Consider the following 16,133-nt stretch of genomic DNA (forward strand, 5'->3'; position numbering starts at 1 on the left):
TCAATCCCTGCATTTTATCTACTTAGTTAACCTTCCTATAGTAGGCACCTTTGAATGTAGTAAACAGCAGGAATAAAAGGTAAGAGACCACCACCACGTGCAAGTGGCACTAGGGATATTTTCCTTATATGAACCTGAAACCACAGCGGGTCAATCCCGCTTCTTTTAACCGTGGGAAGTTGGGGAAGAATCTGAATGACAGAACAGCTTGAAAAACAACACAACTTTGTTACATATAATCACCCAAACTGATGACCAACTAAGTATTGCTAAGTTGAAGTCCTACGGGTCTCCTTTAGTAAAAAGATAATTAGCTCATTAATGGCTCTGAATGAAATGAAATGAAATGAAATGGCTCTTAAGGCACTCGAAAACAGTATTTTCTAAAAGAGACTAAACATTCCAGTTGTATTTTTGTATCTGGCTAATTTTCTTAGGTCATTTCATCCCTGACCTTTTGTTCTCTAAGATAAGGTAAACTTCTGCCTCGTTCGAGTAAGAATGATGACCAATTCTGAGACGCACAGGGCCCAACTGGCAGAGTTTTATGGTGCCGATTAATGTTGAGAACAAGACAGGGCAGATAAGATTCCAGACCCAATGTCAAGCATCCGGTTTTTCCTTTGGGATACCTTTGGGAGAGAACAATCGTCAAGATAATGATTATTACAATTTATAGAAACATTTTATTGTTCCTTTTCAAATGATTTAAAAAACCCCACTATAAGCAGGAAGAAATTAAATTCAGAGGGAAAACAAGAACTTTATAGGCCATCTGCTCAGACTTTCAAATTTAAATTTTATACATAAGAGCACATTAGCTGTGGGGAAAAAAATGTGATCACATTTTGTAGCTGTCTGAGCAATGAAGAAATTTCCCTCGTTGGGCTTTCTGCATAGAAATAAAAGGAACCGTTTTGCTGAAGAAAATGAAATGGCTTCGGTATGGGGGAAATTTGCTATTCACCATTTTATATTTATGGAGTGCTGAACTTACACCATTTTTTGTAAAATATGAAGTAACGGTCGATGCCTGGGGTGGGGAGGTTCACAGGTGACGTTAGACAAACAGTATTGGAGAGCACCTCGCAGAGAGAAACCTGGGACCCTGACAGCCTGTTAGAGGTGGTGAGTAATGGGATGAAAGGGGAATTCAGGGCAACAGTGAGCCCACCTGTGGGGAGGGGGAAACAGGTGCATGAGGGAGAGGAGGCTTATCCTGAACCTTCCCCTGAATCTGGGCCTCCAACTTACAGCCTGGTCCTACTGACCTGTGCCTTTAGGTATATACTTTCTCACACAGGCACGGAGAACAGTAGGATGCCGTTGACAGCATGAGAGAGTCAAGGATCATACTGAGTCGAGAGCGGGTGACAGCAATGCCGCTCACAGTGGCCGCTGACCCCTGCGAGCCGAAGCTGGCGGCTTTCCTAGGAATGGTCTGGAGAGCGTTTGATTAGGTCAGGCTGCTCCTGCTGCTTCAAACCTACCTGTCTGATGCTCTGTGACAGGGGGAAGAGGGGTCGCTGCGAACACCAGGACAATTAGTGTGCCGGGTTTTTTGTTTTTTGCATCTGCCTGCCTTCCTCCCATTTGGTGACCACCAGAGAAACCTCCATCATCGCTTGGTCAAATGAAGCCTGGCAAACAAACCAAGCCTCTTCCCCCCAGTTTGTTGTGCTGTGAAAAGATAAAAGAGGCACAGTGAACATCCAACTGATGGAATGAATGCTGACCCTGGTAGGCAACTTGATCTTTTACAGCCAACCCTAAGAGCTGATAACCTTAAAGCACCTAATTTAGAGAGGTATGTGAAATCGTTAAAAAAAAAATACTAATTAAGGAAAACCAGCTACAGGGAAAACTGTGAACTGAGGGTCAGGAAAAACAAATTAAATTCATCTGAGTTGGTGCTATTTTAGAAAAGCCTAGAAAGGCTTAAATTAATCTGATGATAAATGAATGAAAGGAACACAGAACTCAAAAGGAATGGTAAGCACTGAAACTCAAGCTTCGTTCAATCATAAGATCTTAAAAAGCAAGCAGCACAGTGGTTCAGAGTTCAGCCTCAGTAGTCAGACCTCCTGTATTTGAATTTTGGAAGATGGGAATATCTTCCAGCCATGTGACCTTGAATGAGTCAATTACCATCTGTGGGCTTCCAGTTCCTCATCTGTAAAATGGGGCTAATAATAGTACTTAGTTCACATAGTTTTGAGGAGCATTAAATGAGATAATACATAAAAAGTACTTAAGAGGGTGCCAGAGATACTTGCAAGTGTCCCCTAAATATTAGCAATTTTAATCCAGTGATTTTAAAACTATGCTTCAAAGAGTCCCAAGTTTCTACAAGTCTCGTGCTGAAACACCTACAAATTTAAGATAAGGATAAGCAGGGGAAACTTGGTTTTCATCTGCAACTACCACAGTTGCTCAGCTTGTGTGTATCTTGTTTTAATTTCTGTTTGCCATTTTATTTGAACAAGATCCTGTAAGTTAAAACAAAACAAAACACGTCTTATAAGGCATCTGATCCAGTCTGTTTATCCAGTTAGATCAGGAATCCTGTCCCTATCCGTGGATCATCCTGCCTCTTCTTGAACCTCTGCAGAAAATGGACTCTCACTGATCTATAGACCTTTATGGTTCAGGGTTGTTTGGATAATTAGAAAGTTCTTTCCCATGTTGACTTGTCTGATTTCACCTCCAGGTGCTAGTTTTGCTTTCTAAATATGGCCAAATTCTCTTCTGAAAAGATCCAGGTAGATGTTAGGAAAAAAACGATTGTACCCTTTGAGATCTTCAGTGGCAAGAAGCAGAAATTGACTTTGACAAACCTAAAAAGAAGATAAATTTCTTGATGAGCCATTAGGCTGCTCATAGAATTGAAGAGAAGTTGGAGAACCAGGCATAGAAGAAAAGGCTGGAGTCAGTCTTTCTGGAGGTCTTGATGGCATGACCCACTTAGGGCTTCCACTCCCACATTCTTTCAGCTATCCCACCTAAGATGTGATTTCCATTCTCTCTGTCCATCAACCCAGCAGCATCTCTCCAAGAGTGGGCCCGGAAAGACCCAGCACACTCTGCATGTGCTCTCTTGGGCTCAGTGAATCCTGGGGTTCTTTCATCTAGTTGTCATCCTTCCCGTCATACCGCGAAACTGATGTGCTTTCCAAGGCACCCATGTCTGAAGGCGTGTACTGAGCTTTCAGTCAATTCAAACCTCAAGAGTAAGGCTTCCAGATTTACTAAAAAACACAGAACACCCAGTTAAATTTAAATTTCAGATAAACAAGGAAGAATTATTTAGTGTAAGTATGTCCCACATATTTTATCTGGCAATCCCACTTCTCACTTCTTTTGTTTTTTAATAGAATTGGCTGTGGAACCATTGCTGGTTCATCTTCTGTGCTTCATTTTAGAAGCTAAGCTCATAAATATCCATTTATCTCAATTAAATTTCATCACATTGATTTCAGCTTCTCTTTCCAACTTGTCAGAAGTTTTAAATCTTGATGTTATGAAGTCAGTGTATTCACTCTACTTCCAACCCTGAATCCCTAGTTTGACATTGTGACCAGAGAGGGAAGGAGAGCAGAGGTCCGTGGAGGGAAAAATAAAGAGAATGATGCAGTGTAGAAAAGATGGTGGTAGTAGGGAGATAGCCCATCAGAAAGAAGGACTCAGAATAGAAAAAGCTTTAGGGAAATTGGAGGAACAGAAAGAAAGAAACATAAATATAAAGGAGAGGTACCAGTCAGGATTCTTAATTTCAGGCAACTGCTCAATTTAAGCAAAAACAAAAACAGCAATCATGTGAAGATATGAGAGGCTTGTAGACCCAACGGGAGGTTTGGATAATGGGCAGGAATCAAGGGTTGGGCATCAGGAACCAGAAAAAGGGCTGTGAAGCAAAACACACTGGACTCAAGGCCATTCGGGTTGCCATTGGGCTGATGAGCAACCTCCACCTGGCTCCACAATCTTGGGTTATAGGTGAGCTCTGGCAAAGAGTATCCCATTGGCTGAGCCTGTCACAGCCTGTCCCACAGAGGTGTTGAGCTTAGGGGAACTTTGGCTAAACCCTTTGGTCTGCATTGTGGAAGCCTCAAAACAGTCTCAAAAAGGGATCAGGGTGCAAATACGAAGAGGCTTTTTAAAAAAAAATTTTTATGTTTTTTATTTTGACAGAGACAGAGACAGTGTGAGTGGGGGAGGGGCAGAGAGAGAGGGAGACAGAGAATCCCAAGCAGGCTCCATGTGGTCAGTGGTTAGGGGTCAGGGCACAGAGCCCGACACAGGGATTGAACTCAGGAATCCATGAGATCATGACATGAGCTGAAATCAAGAGTCCAATACTTAACAAATAAGCCACCCAGGTGCCCAAGGAAGGGGCTTCTTTTTGTAGAGAGTCAAAAATCAATCAAAATCAGTCAGTCAACCCATTATTCATCAAGCAAGCAAGCAAACAAACATAATATTCCCCATGGAGAGATTAAAAGAATAGAGTCATATGCAGACAACTCACTATATGCTGCCTCCAGCCCAGGCCTCTCTTCCTTGCTGCCAGCCAGAACAGTCATTTGCCTACTCAGTATTCGGACAGTATGTATGAACCAAAGCAATGCCAACAAAGTCTATCCAGAATCAAACTCGTGTTCTGCCCCAGCTCTGCCTCCAGCCTGTGTCTTCTTTCAGTGTCACCTGTCTCTGTGAACACCACACATTCCAAATCTAGTATCATCCATACTCTTCTCACTCTTTTATCCTTATATGAAATACACCTCCAAGTCCTGCTGAGTTCACTCCTTAATTCTCATTTGAATATGTTGACTTCTTTCTATCTCTTCGCCTCCACCCATTCCAATCCTATCCTCACCTTTATTACTATAATAACCACATTCCTGAGATCTCTGAATCTGCTCTGCGCCCCTGCTCCCTGACTGTTCTTCACCCTGCAGCCACAGCAATCTTTCTGAAGTGCAAATTTGAACATGAAACTCCCCCCACCCCCCCACATCCCTCAGCTTGAAGTATTTCAATGGCTTTCCATTGCGCTTAGAAAAAGATCAAGATCTTTAATCTAGCCTACAATGTTTTAAAGGTCTGACCCTAGAGAGTCCTCTCCAAACTCTGTATCTGGGGTTGGGAGTGAGGATGTGGGATGTTAGTGGTCGCGTGGAGTGGAGTGGTCTTCAGCGGCAGTGTCCAGAGCAAGAGCGTCTGTTGGGTAAGAACCAACCTCTAGGCTTAGAGTTAATTTTAGCCTTCATTAGCACCTATGATGTGATTAGTCCTGATCCTTGTACGCACGTTCACTTAACTCAGGGCAAGGGTCTCTACCAGGTGACGGCCCATATTTCTTTCCAGCTCCTTCTGTGATGTTTTAACTGATTACCTGGAAATATTCTGGCCGCTAGAGGGCCTCATTGTTTTTTTTTCCCCTTAAAAGGCTCTCAAATAGTAGACAAGAACTACAAACATTCACTGGGCTCTAGCTGCTTTTGGGGTGTGTGACCTGTGCAAACATGTTGACTATTTTGCTAAAAACGTTTTGAGAATATTTTTATTATCATTGGGTAGCTTTACACTGAAAACAGTTAACAATAAAAAATAAAAGTCTCTTCTATTTAGCATTTCTAATTTGTAGGTGAAACCAGCCTGTTGGAGCTCAGGGACCCTCAGCAATACACGACTCCTCTTCCAGCCTCCTTCAGCACTTGAAGAAATAATTTTAGGGTTGCAGAAAGCTTCACGGTCCGAGAACACCCCATTTCAACTGCCAATACTTGCACCCTTACCATCACAATCTGCCAAAGAGATTGATAGTCACAGTCAATCCTATCATAACCTTTATCCAAAAGGTAATATGTCCTGGTTTGCCTAGGATGACCATCCTCTCCCAACCCTGAAAATGTTTCCGTTTGGATGATAATTTGCATGACCACCTTATTTATCCTTGTTTATTTCAGACATTATAAGAAACTCGAGACTCCCACATTACTGCCTTCCCCATGGATCCTTTTCCTCACATATTCTATATCTGACCTCAACTTCCATCCTTTCACAACATCTAAAATCTGTCCTTGGTCCAAAAGTTTTTCCTATATGTTCTCTTCAACTTCTCGTTCTGAGATCTGACTCTCCTCTGAAGATCCTGCTTCTCATTTGGGCCTGGAGGTGGTGGTGATGGCGGTGGTGGTGGTGGTCATGGTGTATACATTGCTCCATGTCGCTGCCTCCAGACCACTACCCTTCTCTTCTCAAACACCCAATTTTGACCTAACTCATGTCATCTCACTATATCACCTTCTCCTCCCCCCGCCCTTATTGTTGTGATCAATGGACCCCACAGAGCACTCTCATTTTATTCCTTGAAGGTTTTAACTCATTACTCCTTTTCATGGGTCTTTAATGCGCCTCCTGACGAAATTCTTAGAAATTTCAAAATTCACATAAATGATAGTTCCCAAATTCTTGCCTCTTAGCTCTTGACTTCTTCTCTGGTGGTTATGTATTTGAACATACCTCAGTCACCAGAGTCATGCCAAGATCTTTCATTATTAATTGCATGTATTTCATAATCTTCATTTTTATCTTTCATCTTTGACTGCTGTCCATGATCTCTTTAGCTCTCTCCCTTTAGTATTTCAACTTCAACAATACTTTAAGCCCCCCAAGATCCATATTCTGTCAACCTCATCATCTTATCAGTACCCCTCACCTCTCACCCTCAGTACTTTTCTCTTTACCACGGTTCATCATTGCACTCCTTCCTGAAATCTTTCCTAGATATACAGATATAGTTGGGTGGGGAACTTTGACAGTGGAAGCATGTGTTAGATATCTTCTGAATGCCTCTTTGTTGGTGCAATAGCAAACAAGGCACAGGTGAGAATGAAGGCAGGAAGGAAGTGTTGTAAGCATGAGAGGAGACAAGATGGCTTGAAAGGGGCTTCTCAAACTTTAATGTGCATGCAGCTCACCCAGGGATCTTGTTAAAATGGAGATTCTAGTTCTGTAAATCTAGAGTGAGGCCTGAAATTCTGCATTTCACATAAAATCTTAGGTGATGAAGATGTCATTGGTCCATGGACCACACTTCGAGCAGCAAGGGTCTAGGATAAATTTTCTTAATCTTGGTACTCTTGCCATTTTGGACCAGATAGTTATTTATTGTGGATGGCTGTCCTGAACATTGTAGGATGTTTAGCAGCATTCCCTTTTATAGGTTAGCTGCTAGCCCATATATTTCCCTGTCACATTCAACTGGAAACGCCCAATCCTGGCCAAATCCTATTCTCTACCTGCTTCATGCCTGCACCTGTGTAGTTGAATATGCCTGGAAAAACACACAATAATAATAATAATGTAAATCCATATGCATTATGCAGAACCTTAATGCTGCTTATTGTCCCTATTATATTTTCTTAATCTATTTAGACATTTATTGTCCTACAGTAGTGGTTCTTAACCAAGGTTGATTTTACTCCCTCAGTGGATACTTGCAATGTATGGAGACATTTTTATTTAAATTTTAATTTCAGTATAGTTAACATACAGTGTTATGTCAGTTTCAGGTGGACGACGTAGTGATTCAACAGTTCTATATGTTATTCAGCGTTCATCAATATAAATATACTCTTAATCTCCTTCATCTATTTCATCCATCCACCCAGCAACCTCCCCCCGGTAACCATCAGTTTGTTCTCTGTAGTTAAGAGTCTGTTTCTTGATTTGTCTCTCTCTCTCTCTTTTTTTCTTTTTAGTTTGTTAAATTCCACATATGAATTAAAGCATATGATATTTATTTTTCTCTGACTGACTCATTTTGCTTAGATTACACTGTCTAGCTCCATCCATGTTGCTGCAAATGGCAAGATTTCATTCTTTTTTTACAGCTGAAAAATATTCCATTGTATAGCTATCACATCTTCTTTATTCATTCATCTATCAGTGGACACTTGGGCTGCTTCCATATCTTGGCTATTGTAAATAATATAAATATATTTATTGTAAATAAACATAGAGGTGCATGTATCTTTTCAAATTAGTGTTTTTGTGTTCTTTGGGTAAATACCCAGTAGTGGGATTACTGGATTGTAGGGTAGTTCTATTTATAACTTTTTGAGGAATCTCCATAGTATTTCCACAGTGGCTACACTAGTTTGCATTCCCATCAACAGTGCATGAGGGTTCCCTTTTTCCACATCCTCACCAACACTTGTTTCTTGTGTCTTTGATTTTAGCCATTCTGATAGTTGTGAGATGATATCTCATTGTAGCTTTGAGTTGCATTTCCCTGATGATGAGTGATGCTGAGAATCTTTTCATGTGTCTGTTGGCCATCTGTATGTCCTCTTGGGAGTTTCAAATGTCTGTTCATGCCTTCTGCTATATGGAGACATTTTGGATTGTCACAAATGGAGAAGATTATGCTATTGGTATATCATAGGTAGAGGTCAGGAATGCTGCTAACCTACTATTGGCATATTGTGTCACTGTAATGATTATCTAAAATAACTGGTAGACAAGGTGACTGAAAATGTTAGGAACAAAAGAAAGAAAAGAAAAGGACATGAAAAGGAAAGGAAAAGAAAGGAAAGGAAAGGAAAGGAAAGGAAAGGAAAGGAAAGGAAAGGAAAGGAAAGGAATAGAAAGGAAAAGAAAAAAAATGCTAGGGACATTGTCAGGGGATGCTTGTTTCTTTGTACTGATAGTTACATATACAATCTAATTTAATCGCTACCATATCACTATGAAGTTACATCCTCATTTTTTGGGAACTGAGACTCAGAAAGATTGAGGGTCTTTCCTAAGCTAGTGAATGCAGAGTTAGAATGCAAACCCATTTCTGGGTGGCTATCTCCATAATTCTGTATTTACATAAGAAATGTTACCTTCTTCCTGATTAACACAGAACTAGGCCTGCACATGAGGAATCATTAAGAACCAACACTTACATCTTCAGCCTGACGCAATTGTAAGAAACAGTGACTTAAATGGAGGAAAAATGTCACACTGACGATGACAAGAAAGAAACAACGATGCTCTAGCTTAGTTTAAACAATGAACCATCTTGCTTAGTGATTCAGCTGCAATTATATTTCAGTAATGTACCCCAGCTTTTTCCTGAGTGGGAGATAGCTGCTTTTAGACTTTCTGTTCCTGTTTTATTTAATCCAACCCAAGTTTGTTGATGCCTTAAGTGACTTACTAGTTAATTGTCACCTTGTTGATAGTACAGTGAATTGGTCCCTACCTAGTTCTAAAGGCTGGCGTGAGATGGGCGAAATCTTTTGGAAGTGCACTCTGTGGCTGGGTAGGAATGCTCCCACTGACCACCTCAGCAGCAGACAAGGGCTTGCATCATCTTGCCCTCTGTAGGCCAGCTAGCTGAAGTTCCTTGCCAGATTTTGCCATTCAACATTGGTCTTGGTTCCTGCTGTGTGGCTGGCCATATTTCACTCTTACCAGCCAAGGTATCTGTTCTGAGCTGTGGTGGTAGTTAGTAGTTAATTGGTAAGTAACCTTATCTGAGTCACTGAAACTAATGCAAAGACCACACCTTAGCAAGGGTGTGTCCCAGTGTAATCCTAGCTCCATGATTTACCACTGACTGGGTGACCTAGGGCAAGAAACAGGGTTCTGTTTTCTGCAAAGTGGGGCTAGTAACACCTGTGCTACAGTATTCCTGTAAAGAACTCACTGAGCTCCAGCTCAGTGCTTAACGCATACTCCTCATTGAGGGCTCACTTCAGTTTTACTTCAGTTAACTGTCACAATGACCCTAAGAGGAATAATAACATTCGAATCCTCATTTTATAGATAGGGAAAGTGGAGAAGAGAGAGAGAGCGCGAGAGCGAGCGAGCGCTTAAATCACATGCTTGCTGTCACACAGCCAGCAACAGGTTTCAAACTTAAGCAGATGAACTGCAGGCCTGTGTTCTTAATCATTAGCCAATAACACTCAGAGTGAGTCGTTCATAGAAGGTGACTGTGTTGTTGTCTTTGATGATGGTATTACTGTGTGGTCTCCTCAACTTTCCAACTTCTTTGGGGGTCTGTGTCTATTCAAGAGGATGGTTCTTTGTTTTTTCATTCAACATATATTTCTTGAAAACAGACTCTGTGCTCACCTAAGATAAGTAAACCAGACAGACATGGTTCCTGAATTCCTCGAATAATTCAGTGGGGAAAATACATTGAACAAGAAGTGCCAAATGATGAATTAACTGCAAGTGTGATAAGGAGGAAGGAAAATTGATAAAAGGGGAGCTCTAACCTTTACTGTGGCAGAGGGCCAGGTAGGCCTCTTGGGTCAGAAAATTCTCTTCTTCTTTCCTGGAAGCCTGCAGGGGAGGGATGCTAGTATTTTTTAAGGAGATCCGCAACAGGCTCTCAGAGTTATTTTTATGTTAACTTTCTTATTAAAGACAAAAAGAACAAAACAATTTATGGGCTTTAAAAACCATATGACAGACCATTAGGAAAACTGAATTAATGAAGTAGATTAAATATGAAATATGATAAACCATCTCAGTAGTTTTCTCTACAATAGTTTCCTTCTGCTTTGGAAACACCTGTCTTCCCTCTATTCACGTGAAATTTCATGCAATCTCCTCTGGCTGTTCTAACCTCATAGGTTTGGGGATTGGTGAAGAGACACTCTGCGTACATCCATTAGAGGCCTTTTGCTTCCAGCTGTTCCCAAATCCTAGATTGTTCCTTCAAAACACAGGCTTTATACCCTAGAGGGCTTTCTTCCAACATACAACTATGCCATTTTATCGTCCTAGATCTGTTTTAAAAATTTACATTTACTTAAGATGTTAAAATACTTAACCCAGGGGGATCAGTTGTTTCCCCATAAAATGTTGCAGCTCTGCATATTATATTTCCACCTAAAATATATATAGAAGGATTTGTAAAATATTTAGGCTAAGAGACATAGCACAAACCTAATTTATAACATGCCATAAATAATAATGAGGCAGTTTTCTAATTAGATTCTGTTTCCCCAAATAAAGACATACCATAGTAGATTATTTCTGTAGTCCTATTTTTTTTTTAAAAAATCAATTCATCAGCACATCTGAAATCCATATACCAAACTGGCAGAAAATCAAGATACTAATTTTATATGGGAGAGGAAAACCCCTAGAGATTTCCATTTAAATATCTACATCCTGGAACCATTTCAGGTTCTGATTTAAAATCAGGGGTTCGATATTTTATGGCAGATTATAGGCAGAATCCAGAGAATTAGATGAGACATTTTCTGACTTGTATTATCTACTTGATGAACCAAAGTCTTGCTTTCAGATTCATTTTCAGTATGATTTCCCTGTTGGATATGTCCTGGATGCCATGGTGAGAAGCTGGCAGGAAAACCCTGGGGAAGAGGTCAGAAACGATGCTATCAAAAAGAGAAATGTCATGGGACAAGGACTAAAAATTGGAAACAGTGAGAGAAGGAGGGAGAGAGGGAGAGAAAGAGAGAAAAAAGAGAGTGCCATATATCTATATCTATGTCATCTATCTATATCTATACCTATATCTATATCTATATCTATATCTATATCTATATCTATGTATATCTATTTCGATCTCTATCTCTATCTCTATCTCTATGGAGAGAGAGAATTTGCACGCAAGGCAGAACAACATAAGAAATAATACATGGAGTACTGCTACTAACATGATCATTTTGGTTCCTCTTATTTAAACCCTCTTTAAGCTTTCACTTGTAATTAATAAGAACTGGTATTTAAAAAATTTCAGAAGGACTTCTGTTTAGTGTTGAAACATAAAAGAAAAATATTGCCCTTTCATCATCTCTAAGAGAAAAAAAAAACCCACACGATTTACGTATATACTTTGGAATCAAAGTCCCTTTTAAGTCTCTTGGAGCTGATCATAAATAGAAGCCAAGTCTGATCTCCTCAAATAATAAAATAGTGGGGAAAAAAGATAATGCACCCTACCATTTAAGCATTTGGACCACATCGTTAAGAGTGGTTCAAGTGAGTGCCATTAAATTAGTCTTAAGAATGCAGTGCATTGGAATTTGTGCAGTAGGGACTGTTTCTGTATAGAAGCAACTGCTGATTAGTGAATAGTAATGGATGAACTCTATGGTTGCTTTCCCAAGAGTGGTGCTGGCATCCACTGAGCTGACCACTAACCCTCCTCTAACCTAGTTTCCTTTGGGACTGATGCTGTGGGTTATGGTTTTTCCTCTAAAAGGAAATTGACAACCTTACTTTTGAAGTGGAGAAAACATGAATTATATATATCAGTGCTAGTACTCAATTAAACAGGTTATTTACTAGAGAGTAGAGTTTTGATGGAAGTGAAAACTTATCCTGGGAAGAAGAAATTAGCAATAAATCTGGTGATGAAGGTGGCTGAATTCTTCCCCAGATAGCCCCATTTAGATGCACAACCTGAAGCACGTAGCCAACATGTGGTGGAGAGCCTGCTTAAACTTAATACGTTTTCCCACATTTGGGAGGTGGGGGTGGGGGGAGTTCAAATAGAGATAAACAGCAGTCTAAGACCGGGGAAGCATCCTTAGAGACAATCATTTTTAGACAGAAAATAGAAAAGCTTATGTATACAGCTGGTATTTACATGAATTCCTCCCACTGATGCCTGGGACTTTGGAAGACAGACCAAGAGATAGGAGGGAAACAGCTGTCTGTGCAGATGTTGTCAACAAATAGGATTTGGGATTCTGATCTATTATGCAAAAGCCCATAACCAACTACTTTTACCTGAGGATCTGGGGAAGAAGGGCATTTAAGTGACCTCTGAGTGCTGGTGTGTTCAGGGCTTATTCCTGGGCTTCCTTCTTTCCCTGTCTTTTCTCTCTAGGTGAACTCACCCAGTCCTAAGCATGTAAATGCAATCTATGCTGATTTAATGTTTGTGATTTAATGTTAATGAGAGTCATGCCTAGCTCATAGTAAACACCATGGAAGTGTCAGCTATCTTTATTTATTATAGCTAATTGCCTACTATTTCCCCTTGTGTGTTTGATAGGTATTTCCAAATTAAGTCCAAAATGGAATTGCAGGTTTTATCGTTCCCACAAACCAATCTCCCCTGCGTTGTTTTTCCATCTCTGTAATAGCAGCTTGACCCAGTGACTCAGGCCAAATGCTTAGGAATCATTGTTGATTCCTTTTTTTCTCTTACTCTTCACATCCAATTCATCAGCAAGTCATCCCAGTTAAACCTCTGAGATGGAAAACAAATCCATCCACCCCTCTCCATCTTTACTGCCACTATTCTCGAACAAGGCTCCCCCCCATCTCTTGCCTGGAAGGCTGTAGAAACATTTTACCTATTTTTTTTTTTTTTTTTTGCTTCTACTCTTCCATTAAGATCCTTTCTCCATACACTAACCAGAAAGATGTCTTTAAAAGGTGAATCAGGGTCAGGCTCATGACTTACCAGTGCACTCAGCATCTAATTCAGTCTTCTTTGGTTTTACTCCATTTGGGCTGCTGTAACAAAACTACTATAGACTGGGTGGCTTGAACAATAAGCAACAAACAGTCCATGATCAAGGTACCGGCAGATTTGGGTTCTGGTGACAGCCCATTTCCTGGTTCATAGACAGTTGTCTTCTTAGTGTGTCTTCTTATGGCAGAGGGGACGAGAAAGATCTCTAGGGTCTCTTTATAAGGGCATTAATCCCATTCATGAGTGCTCTGATCTAATCACCCCAAAGGCCCCATTTCCTAATCCGATCACGCTGGGAATTAAAATTTCAACATATGTATTCTGGGGTAGGGACACAAACATTCAGTCTAAGTCACCTTCCCATGAAGTACAAAGCCTAAGCCTTTCCCCACTTGACCCCCCTCCATCATCCTTTCTCTTGCTCATGACGCTCCATTTAAACTGGACTTTTTGTTCTTTCCATTTGTTTCCTGCGTTATTTCTCCCCACATCTTCCACCCCTGTCCCCCACCAACAATACATTTGTTTCTCAAAATTCAGGCTACAGCCAATGTGTTTAAGGCTTTCCTGACCACTCAGCTCATGTCTACCTGCTGTTAGTGCAAGCTCCTGGAGTGCTGGGGCTTTTTCTGTCCTGTTTATGGCATCTCAGATGCTTAGGGCAATTCTGTAGCAAGGAAGAGGTTCAATGAATAGGAATAAATACAAAATTATCCAGAAAACTGATCAGCTAGAGGGGATAAAAACTTGAAGCTTGCTTAGGGAGAGCAGCAGCATGTATGATGTGTAAGAATAACAAAAGTACAAAAGGAGGGACCCCGTGATTTACTTAGAAAGAGTAGGGGCTGGAAGCTCCATCTAAAGTCAAACTCTTCATGTGCCCACTAGATCCCTCTCCTTATTTTTACTCCAGGACAATATTCCAGAAATTTCTCTTTGTCTCTATAAAATCATACATTTTTTTCTTTTTGGCGTTCTACTGGATCATTTCCATCATCATGCAAAGATGTGATTTTTCCTTTTTTTTTTTTTTAATAAAAGACAAAGAAACAGAATAAAAACCCAACTTGACTCCTTATCTCCCTCTATTTCTCTGCTCACTGTTAGCACAGACATTACACAAAGGGATGCATATTCTTGATGCTCCAATCCCTTGCTTGGAACTCCCTCCAATCAGGCATTCACAGCCAGTCTACCCAAGATGTGTGTGGCCACAGGTGACTTCCACGTAGCTAGTCTTTAGTCCTTGCCTGACGACTCATGTCCTCACTCTGTCCTCCTTGATTTTTCACTTGACTTCCATGCTAATCACCTAATTCTCTTAGCTACTTTTTCTCCTCTCTGACAGCTTCCTCTCGGTCCTCTTTCCTGGTGTCTCCTCATCTCCCACAACTGTAAGTATTCAAATGTCCCAGGACTCCAAGCTTAGGCACCTTCCTTTTCTATCTTTACTCACTTGCTTGGTGATTTCATAGAGCTTCACACTTTCAACTTCCATCTATATGCTTATGACTCCCAGATTTCTTTTTTTTTCATTAAATTTTTTTAAGGTTTATTTATTTTTGATAGAGACAGAGGGAGACACAGAATCTGAAGCAGGCTCCAGGCTCTGAGCTCTCAGCACAGAGCCCAACATGGAGCTTGAACTCATGGACTGCGAGATCATGACCTGAGCTGAGGTCAGATGCTTAACTGACTGAGCCTCCCAGGTGCCCTTTGACTCCCAGATATCTATCTCCAGCCTGGACACTTCTCAAGTCTTGCCTATTCATCATCTCTACTTACATATATAATAAACCTCACAAAATTAAAATGCCTGAAACAAAACCCCTGATTTTTCTCCCCCTCAAATCTCCTCCTCCACTGTTGTCTCCAGTTCAGAAAAAATGGTGACTCTTTATGATTCTCCAGAGGGGGAGACAAAAACTTAGAACCTTGGATCTATACTGATCAACTCCTTCCTTTAATACCCACATCCATACTGTAGACTCTACTTTTAAAAGGAACCTAGATTCTGACAGTGTCTCTCCATTACTATCCTGGTTGAAGCATCATCTTTTCTCTGAATTATTTCAATATCCTCCTAATTGTTTTTTCTGTTTCCTTCCTGTCCTATTGGAATCTATTTTTAGCATGGCAGTCTGAAAGATCCTTTTAAAACCTAAGTCATCTAAAGTCACTGCTCTACTCAGAGCCCATATTTGCCTTCCTGCTCAGAGTAAAAGCTAACTCCCCAATAGACTGTAAGGTTCCTGGGATCTTCATACAGTGCCTGCAATGGCACCTGGCACATAATAGGTACTTAATAAATATTTGATAATTCAATAAATTAAAAAAATAGGCTCCTCAGAGAGGGAGGCAGAGGAATACTATATGGCAATAATATCTTAAATTCGCTCAGAAACTCTTAGTGAGGGTAAAGTACATGTCGAATTTCTTGGCAACTGATTCTTCTCTCCTGTGTGGTCTTTTGCCCATCACCTTTCTGTCTTGTTTCCTACTTCTCTCCCATTCATTCATTCTACTCCAGCAACACTGTCCTTGCTGTTTCTCAAATATGTTGGGCATGTTCCTGTCTTAGAGATTTAGTACTTGTTGCTTCCTTTACTTGGAACTCTCTACCCCAAATATCTGCACGACTTACTCCATCACCTCTAAC

The 16,133-nt window shown here is 40.6% G+C and overlaps 1 long non-coding RNA gene across 1 annotated transcript; it reads right to left on the reverse strand.

Moving 5' to 3' along the window:
* Positions 1-202: 202 nt before the first annotated feature.
* On the reverse strand, positions 203-13,636 carry LOC147578967 (uncharacterized). The gene is made up of 3 exons (XR_015253096.1): positions 13,463-13,636; positions 1,491-1,680; positions 203-632 (listed from the first exon to the last, which is right to left on the reverse strand). It is a non-coding gene; the product is annotated as an uncharacterized LOC147578967 (long non-coding RNA).
* Positions 13,637-16,133: the final 2,497 nt, after the last annotated feature.

This window comes from Puma concolor, chromosome B4, assembly GCF_028749965.1.
Source record: "Puma concolor isolate L17-30 chromosome B4, mPumCon1.1.hap2, whole genome shotgun sequence".
NCBI classification, from domain to species: domain Eukaryota; kingdom Metazoa; phylum Chordata; class Mammalia; order Carnivora; family Felidae; genus Puma; species Puma concolor.